At 44.0% G+C, this 8,192-nt stretch overlaps 1 pseudogene; it reads right to left on the bottom strand.

The window, feature by feature from the left end:
• Window positions 1-291: 291 nt before the first annotated feature.
• Window positions 292-1,609, bottom strand: LOC101549741 (omega-hydroxyceramide transacylase-like; annotated as a pseudogene).
• Between the last annotated feature and the right edge of the window lie 6,583 nt (window positions 1,610-8,192).

Below are 8,192 nucleotides of genomic sequence, written 5' to 3'. Positions count from 1 at the left end.
GCCACGCCTCTGGGCAACTGGATTCCTGGATCTGACTGGGATGCACTGGGTAGGTGACCCAGACAATCTCGGAAGGTGAGAGCAGAGAGAAGTCTAGTGGGCAGGGCGCACTTTGCTGCCTGTTTTTTTGAAACAAGAATATCTTGGGAATCTTTTTCTCAATCCAGGGGTCTTTGGTTGCCTCTCCATTGTCGGAGGCTTGCTGGGAGCTTCCTTCCCTTTAGCCAGCTGTGCAGCACTTCTCAGGTATGAAGAGATCAGCAGAGCTTGGGACTGTTCGGAGTCCAGTTCCTACACAAATGACTGTTCAGGTGATAAAGGAGAACATGAGGGCGATGTTTGAGAGTCCCCCAGAACTGACCATCCCAAGGCGGACCTGGACGACACAGATGGCTGCAAGGGTGAGGAACTGAGTGGAGATCCAGTCGGTTGCACCTGCTGCTGTGGGTATTCATCCAGGTGTTGGATTGGGTGGTAAGTGCACAGCTGGGAATGATGCAGGTGGCAAAGCAGTGGGGGGGAGGGGATGGTGCTGAAGCCAGTGGTGGTACAAGTGAGTAGACAGGTGGTAAGACAGGTAATTCCACAACTGGGACCCATCACAGGTGTGTTCAGGTGCCAGCATAGGTGGGAGTTCTGGTAGAGCATGGACACGCTCTCCTGCCCCTTTGAAAGAGCACTGTGCATGTAATTGTTCTGAGTCCTCCAGACTGAGCTGCGCTGCAGGTGGGTTTTGCTGACTGCATTCAGGGCACTCATTGCCCAGGGCGAGTTCTTTCTGGCAGTACACATTTCTACCCGAGGAAAAATCACTCTTCTTGAAGGAGAATTAAGGTACACTAAATTCAGCTGCCTCAACTATGAAACAGCATCTTTGCACCCTTGGTGGTAGTAGTTTTGCAGGATCACCAGGTTGGGGGTGGGGGTGGGGGAAGAATGCGTAAGTCATCCTGGCGATGTTCTCCAGGGAGAACTGGAAGAAGTGGAACATGAGGAAGTCATGGAAGATGCGAGGCATGGGGGCAGATGTCCTGCTGCCTGCTGAAGGTGGAGCTGGAGCAGTTGGAGCAAGACTGCATGCCTGTGAAGTTCCCATGGATGTACTGCATGCCACAGTAGGTTGTGGGGATGAGACCACAATAGACAGGGATGAAAAAGCTGCAGTACAGAGCCGAAGGAGCTCCACCATCGTGGTGAACTCTGAAACCACGACGTTCTCTCCATCTGTGAGCTGGCTGAGGCTCACATGGAGCTTAAAAGGTGGCCGCCTCGTAGGAGTCCTCAGGCAGAACGCAGCACAGAAACTGCCTCATCACCTACACCATCTGTCAGGATGGGGCCAGAGGTCCTGGGAAGGACTTCCTCACCTCGGCCACTCCCATATTGAACACCTGGAGATATTCGTCCATTTCAATTCCGCGGATGACCAGGGCGGCCACGACAGCCCCTACCAACATCCCCGCAAAGTGACGGACAGTGTCTGGCATCCAGAACGCCAGGTCCCGCAGCGCATCTGCGGACCCGGGCTGGTAGAAGGAGAGGAACCCGCTGCCTGAGAAGGAGATGGAGTGAGGGTGTCGAGGTCCGCTTTAAACACCTGTTCTTCCATCTTCTCAGCCTGGGGTCTCGGTGCTGGGGAGCAGCTGCGCCGTCCCCCTTCCTGTTGAAACTCGCAGCCAGGATCCCGGGGTGCGCAGTGTCCCTGGTCTTCCGGGGGGCTCAGGCAGCCTCCTCCAGGGATGTTTATGCTTCAAGAGGAAGCTTCACAGGTTGGCATATGGCCAACAGGCTGGTGAGCTGGGTTCTGGGCTGGCAACTGTCCCCTTGGCGTCATGGGGTGAGGGACTTCCTCCCCAGCATGGACTGGGAACGTCTCAGCTGCCCAAGGGGCCAGGCCCAAAGAAGCACATGGACCTTGGCTTCACCTTCCTGAGGGTTTTTGAACAGATTGGATACTATGTTTATCTACTGGGGAGAATTGTTTCTTAAATGGATTCCAGATTTTGTATTTTTCTTCTCATTTTTCTGTATCATAAGTAATTTTTTTCTGCCCAAAATATAGATGCAGAGACATCTATTATTTTTAATGAGTCATTTAAATAAAGAAGTATGAATTAATTACATTTGATTAGCCAGCAACTACCTGTATTTCACTGTCAGGTACACTTTCTTATTCATTTTTTTGTTTTTAGGTTCATGCCTAGCAGTGTTCAGGAATTAATCCTATTTCTGTGCTTGGGGATCACTCCTGGTGGAGCTCAGGGAACCATGTGGGGTGCCAGGGATCGATCCCGGGTCTGTTGCATGCAAGGCGATAGCTCTGTCTGCTGCATTATCTCTTTAGTCTCTGTCAGGTGCATTTACAGCAATGCAGAAACATCATTTAGGTTGACCCAGGACCACTGAAGGCCTTATAAGATAATTTCACTGTCACTGTCATTGTCATCCCATTGCTCATCAATTTGCTTGAGCAGGCACCAGTAACATTTCCATTTTGAGACTTGTTGTTACTGTTTTTGGCATATCAAATATGCCACAGGTAGTTTGTCAGGCTCTGCTGTGCGGGCGAGATACTCTCAGTAGCTTGCCGGGGTCTCTGAGGGGGCGGAGGAATCAAACTCAGGTCAGCCTAATGCAAGGCAAATGCCCTACCACTGTGCTATCGCTCCAGCCCATAAGATAATTTATGTGATATTAATAGACCTAGTTCTTCCTTGCCTTTAGTCTCTCAGTTTCCATGTTTGGCATAATTTTTACTCATATTAGAGCTAAGCTACTCAAATGCATAGGGTTGCCTTATTCAAGTTGCCTCTTAGTTTCTCAGTTACATAGGAAAATTACATTAGCAACCTCTTGGGTATATAATTCAAAAGGTTTGGGGTACTTTCATCTAAACCAATAGTTCTTAGCAGGATGGGACTTCCCAACTCCAGAAACCTTTACCAATGTCTGGAGACATTTTTATTAATCACAAATCAATGGGCAGGAGAGTGGGAGTGGAACTACTGGCATTCAGTGGGAGAAATCTGGCATATTAGTTAGCATTTTGCAGACATCTTTAATTATGAGTGTGGGTTTATATCAGTAAGTGTGTATGTATGTATCATGAAGAATTTGATCATACAGTTTTGTAGACTGAGAAATTCCATGATTATCCACCTATAACAAGTTCCATGACCCAGGAAAGCTGGTTTTGTTTTTTAAAAATTCAGTCTAAATCCCAAAGCCTGAGAACCAGGGGAACCAATGGTTTAATTCAAGTATGTGAATAAAAGAATATTAGACAGGATGACACAAGTCAAGTTGTTATGTCTGAGGCAAATTTGTCCTCTGGCTTTTTGTTCTGCTCAGGCCTCAAGAGACCGAATAATGCTCTCTCACTTTGATGAGAGTGATGTTTTAGATTCATGAATTCAAGTGCTTATCTTATCCAGACATTGGCACACAGACACATCGAGAAGTAATGTTTAATCTGGGCACCTCGTGGACAATCAAGTTGACACATAAAATTAATCACCATACCTGGAATGCTACTAAGTATCCTACAATATACCAGTCATAGTAAAATATAATTTTCTTGTCCAAAATGTCAACTGGTAGAAATTGAGAAACTTTATCTAACCTGAAGTAATCTAGAGTTTATATCATTTTCTTTTTTATTTTATATATATATATGTCTTTATTGTCTGAGAAATTGCGATTTACAATACTGTTAATTATGGCTTCCTGCGCACATAATTTCAACACCATGCCCATCCCAGTGTAAACACTTTTCTTGCCCCAGGATCTCAAGGCTCTTCATCTTCACATACCTGCACCACTACCCCACCCTGCCACAAACTCAGCTCTGTGGAGCAATTTTCCTGTTGTGTTGTCTTTGGCCCTTATTTGCAATCTTCCTGTGTATCTTTAAGTCTCACATACGAGAGAGAAATTCCGTATCTCTTCCTTTCCTTCTTCTTCCCGCCTCCCTTTTCCTATTCCTTTCCTTCTGGCTGACTTTACTTGGCATGATATCCTCCAGCTTTCATCCATATTGTGGTAAATTGCATGAGTTTGGTTTTCTTAGAATTACATAGTATTGTAATCAAAGTAAAGAGAAAGTAAAGCAAAATTTATCAGCTACAGAGGAGGGGTGGGGTCTGGGGGGTGGGGGGTGAGGTTTACTGTGGTTCTTGGTGGTGGAATATGTGCACTGGTGAAGGGATGGGTGTTCGAGCATTGTGTAAATGAGACTTAAGCCTGAAAGCTTTGTGACTTTCCACATGGTGATCCAATAAATAAAATAAAATAAAATAAAAACTATTAAAAAAAGAATTACATAGTATTCCATTGTGCATATATCACAACTTCCTGATCTGTAGTTGGTATTTGTTTTTTTACCATATTTTGACTATTGTACTAAGTACTGTGAAGAACATAGGTGTGCATATATCTTTTAAAATTTTTGTTTGTTTGTTTTTGGGGGGTAGATGCTGAGAAATGGCATTGCTGGGTTGCATGGGAATTCTATTTAGGGAAAAGCGAACTAAGTAGGTTTTTTTAAGGTGGTTTTAAAGGATTTATAATTGTTTCATTTAGGGCCAAAGAGATAGTACAGTGGATAGTATGCATGCAACCGACCTGAATTTCATCCTCAGCATCCTATATGGTCCCCCAAGCACTGCCAGAAGTGATCCCAAGTGAAGATCCTGAGCATTGCTGAGTATGGCCCATAAACAAAAAAAATTAATTTAAAGTCTGCCAGACCAGGAACTGGGGATGTAGAGGAAGGGCTGGAGCTTATCTGTTGCATGTGTGAGACCCCATCCGTGCCCCCAAGATCAATCCCCAGCACTATATGTGCCCTTTTAAGTACCCAGGAACAGGCTTTGTGTACACAAAGCACCAACGGGCCCAAACAACACCATATATCCAGACCCAATCACCAAAACACCAGGGCCACGCTGCTGGAATTAGTATCACCAGGCTTGGACATCAGGACCCTCTACCAGTGCTGCTGGAGAAGTGCTCTGCCTGCAAAATAGTATGTCAGACCAGATTATATATTCTCGATATTAACAGTTTCATAGCTAGAATGTTAAAAATCTTAGATCTAATCTCTTCATTCTTCTATCTAATGAAATTTAACATGTTTATTCTAGTCAACTGTTTCTAAAACTATAGTTCGTATGGGACTGAAAGTATGATACAGTGGGTGGGGCACTTGCCTTGAATACGACCTACCTGAGTTCAATCCCTGTCACACCATATGGTTCCCCAAGCACCACCAGGAATTATCCCTGAGCACAGAGCCAGGATTCAATTCTGACTACTGACAGATATGGCCCCCAAGTGAAAAAAAATATATATGTATATGTATCACTTGTATCACTTGTCATCCCGTTGTTCATCGATATGCTCCAGTGGGTGCCAGTAACGTCTCCATTCGTCCCTGTCGCGTGCTAGTGTAGCCCGATGGCATCTGCTCACTCCAGAAACACGAAGAGCCTTGAACCATTCATTTAGGGTCTGACAATGAAGTCTGACCATCTCGTAGGTGGGTGGCCATGCATTCTTTTGACATCCCGTGGAATTCAGTCAGTAACAGCTCTAGTTAAGCATTTGTCTCTAAATCACTTTTCATGTCCAGCCCATCTGATTTTTGAACCTTGGCAAATGAGACAGTGTCCCTGATTCTTGATCATCAATGGAGGTCGGAACTCCAGATTCCTTCTCTCACTTGAGTCAAACGTGATATTCCAAGCATAGCTCTTTTGATTTCTCTTTGGGAGACCTGAATAGCGTTCTCAATTTGTCTTCATAGGGCCCAGGTCTCTGAGGCGTATGTTAGTACAGGACGAACAGTGGAGTCGAAAAGATGTGTCTGGAGCTAGAGGGTCTTCGTCTTCTTAACCACTTCTTCAACACTCTTGAAAGCATTCCACGCCGTTCTCTTCCTCCTGTGTAGTTCAGATTCCAGGTCATTTGTCATGTTGAGTTCTCGACCTAGGTACACATAACTGCTGCACTCAGAGATATTCATTCCATTGAGGGCAAATGGAACATCAGGAACTAGTTCGTTTCTCATGAACATTGTCTTCATGAGATTCAGCTGCAGTATGACATCTCCACGCTCGTGGTTGAAGTCGGCCAGCATTTGTGCTGCTTTGCTGATATTTGGTGTTATTAGAACAATGTCATCAGCAAAGCAAAGGTGGTATAGTTGCCGACCATCTATCTTCACTTCCATTCCTTTCCATTCCAGTCATCTAATAATGTTCTTGAGGGTGGCACTGAAGAGTTTTGGTGAAATCGTGCCATCATGATGAACCCCTCTCTTTACATAGATGATCACTTCTTTGTAGAACTGTAAGATCCTGGTCGTGAATCTGTAATACAGCTCATGAAAGATCCTGATGTACTGAGTTTGAATGCACTGTTTGGCTATGGTTTTGATGACCGCTTCAGTCTCAACAGAATCAAAGGCCTTCTTTAAATCAATTAATCAATCAATATATATATATATATACATATATAATTTGTAGGCCACTGACAGGTGACAAGGATTCTACAGGAAAATTGGAAGTTGATTTAAATATGTCAATCTTTACATTATGTCAGTCTTTCTAAGATATGATTCTATACACCCTTTCTTCTCATGATTTATTCGTTCCACTACCACCACCACCACTGGAAAGTGCAATGTGTAGAGTGAGTAGTTGTGAAAATTTCTTCTCAGTCAAAAATTTTTAGAATCACTGGTACATAGATTTGGGAGGGGGCAGAATTAGAGATGTGATTTGATGATACAGTGCATGATTTATATGTAAGAGGCCCTCAGTTTAATCCATGGCATCAACATACACACAAAAAAAAACAAGAAAAAAACTATTCTTTAAAAAATTATTTGTTTTTTCAAAGCTGCTCATGATTGAGTTTCAGTCATACAATGTTCAGACACCCATCCCTCCACCAGTTTAATTTCCCAGCACCAGTGCCCCCAGTTTCCCTCCCATCCCTCCATGCCCCCTCTCACCCCCGCATGCCTATATGGCAAGCACCTCTCTTCTCTCTCATTCTTTGTCTTTTTTTCTCATTTTGGATATTATGGTTTCAATACAGATGCTGAAAGATTATCATGAATATCCTTTACCTACTTTCAACACACAGTTCTTGTCCAGAGTGTTCATTTCCAACTAATGTTGTCATAATGGACCCTCCTCTATCTTAACTACCTTCCACCCCTCACACCCTTGTTGTGCATTCCTGCCATTGACCAATCCTCTTGATACATTTTCCCTCATCTTAATACCCATCTGGTAAGAGGTTAATATAAAAATATACAAGAACTAACAGCTGCATAGTATTCCATTGTATAGATGTACCAAAGTTTCCTCAACCAGTCATCCGTTTTGGGGCATTCGGGTTTTTTCCAGATTCTGGCTATTGTAAACAGTGCTGCAATGAAAATACATGTGCAGATGTTGTTTCGATTGTACATTTTTGCCTCTCTGGGATATATTCCCAGCAGTGGTATTGCTGGGTCAAATGGGAATTCAATATCTAATTTTTTGAGAATCGTCCAAATTGTTTTCCAGAAGGGCTGGAATACTATGCAGCTGTTAGAAAAAAGGAAGTCAAGAATTTTGTAGTTAAGTGGATGGGCATGAAAAGTTTCATGCTGAGCGAAATGAGTCAGAAAGAGAGAGACAGACATAGAAAGACTGCACTCATCTATGGTATATAGAATATCAGAGTGGGAGACTAATACCCAAGAACTGTAGAAATAAGTACCAGGAGGTTGACCCCATGGCTTCGAGGCTGGCCTCACGCTCCGGGGAAAGGGCAACTCAGAGAAGCGATCACCAACTACATTGTAGTCGAAGGCCATGTGGGGGAAGGGAGTTGCGGGCTGAATGAGGGCTAGAGACTGAGCACAGCGGCCACTCAACACCTTTATTGCAAACCACAACAGCTAATTAGAGAGAGAGAACAGAAGGGAATGCCCTGCCACAGTGGCAGGGTGGGTTGGGGGGGAGATGGGATTGGGGAGGGTGGGAGGGACGCTGGGTTTACGGGTGGTGGAGAATGGGCACTGGTGAAGGAATGGGTTCCCGAACTTTGTATGAGGGAAGTATAAGCACAAAAGTGTATAAATCTGTAACTGTAAAAAAAACAAAAAAACAAAAAATAAAAAAAATAAATAAATT

This window comes from Sorex araneus, chromosome X (assembly GCF_027595985.1).
Source record: "Sorex araneus isolate mSorAra2 chromosome X, mSorAra2.pri, whole genome shotgun sequence".
In the NCBI taxonomy this organism is placed as follows: domain Eukaryota; kingdom Metazoa; phylum Chordata; class Mammalia; order Eulipotyphla; family Soricidae; genus Sorex; species Sorex araneus.
This window is presented reverse-complemented; position numbering and strand designations above follow the sequence as displayed.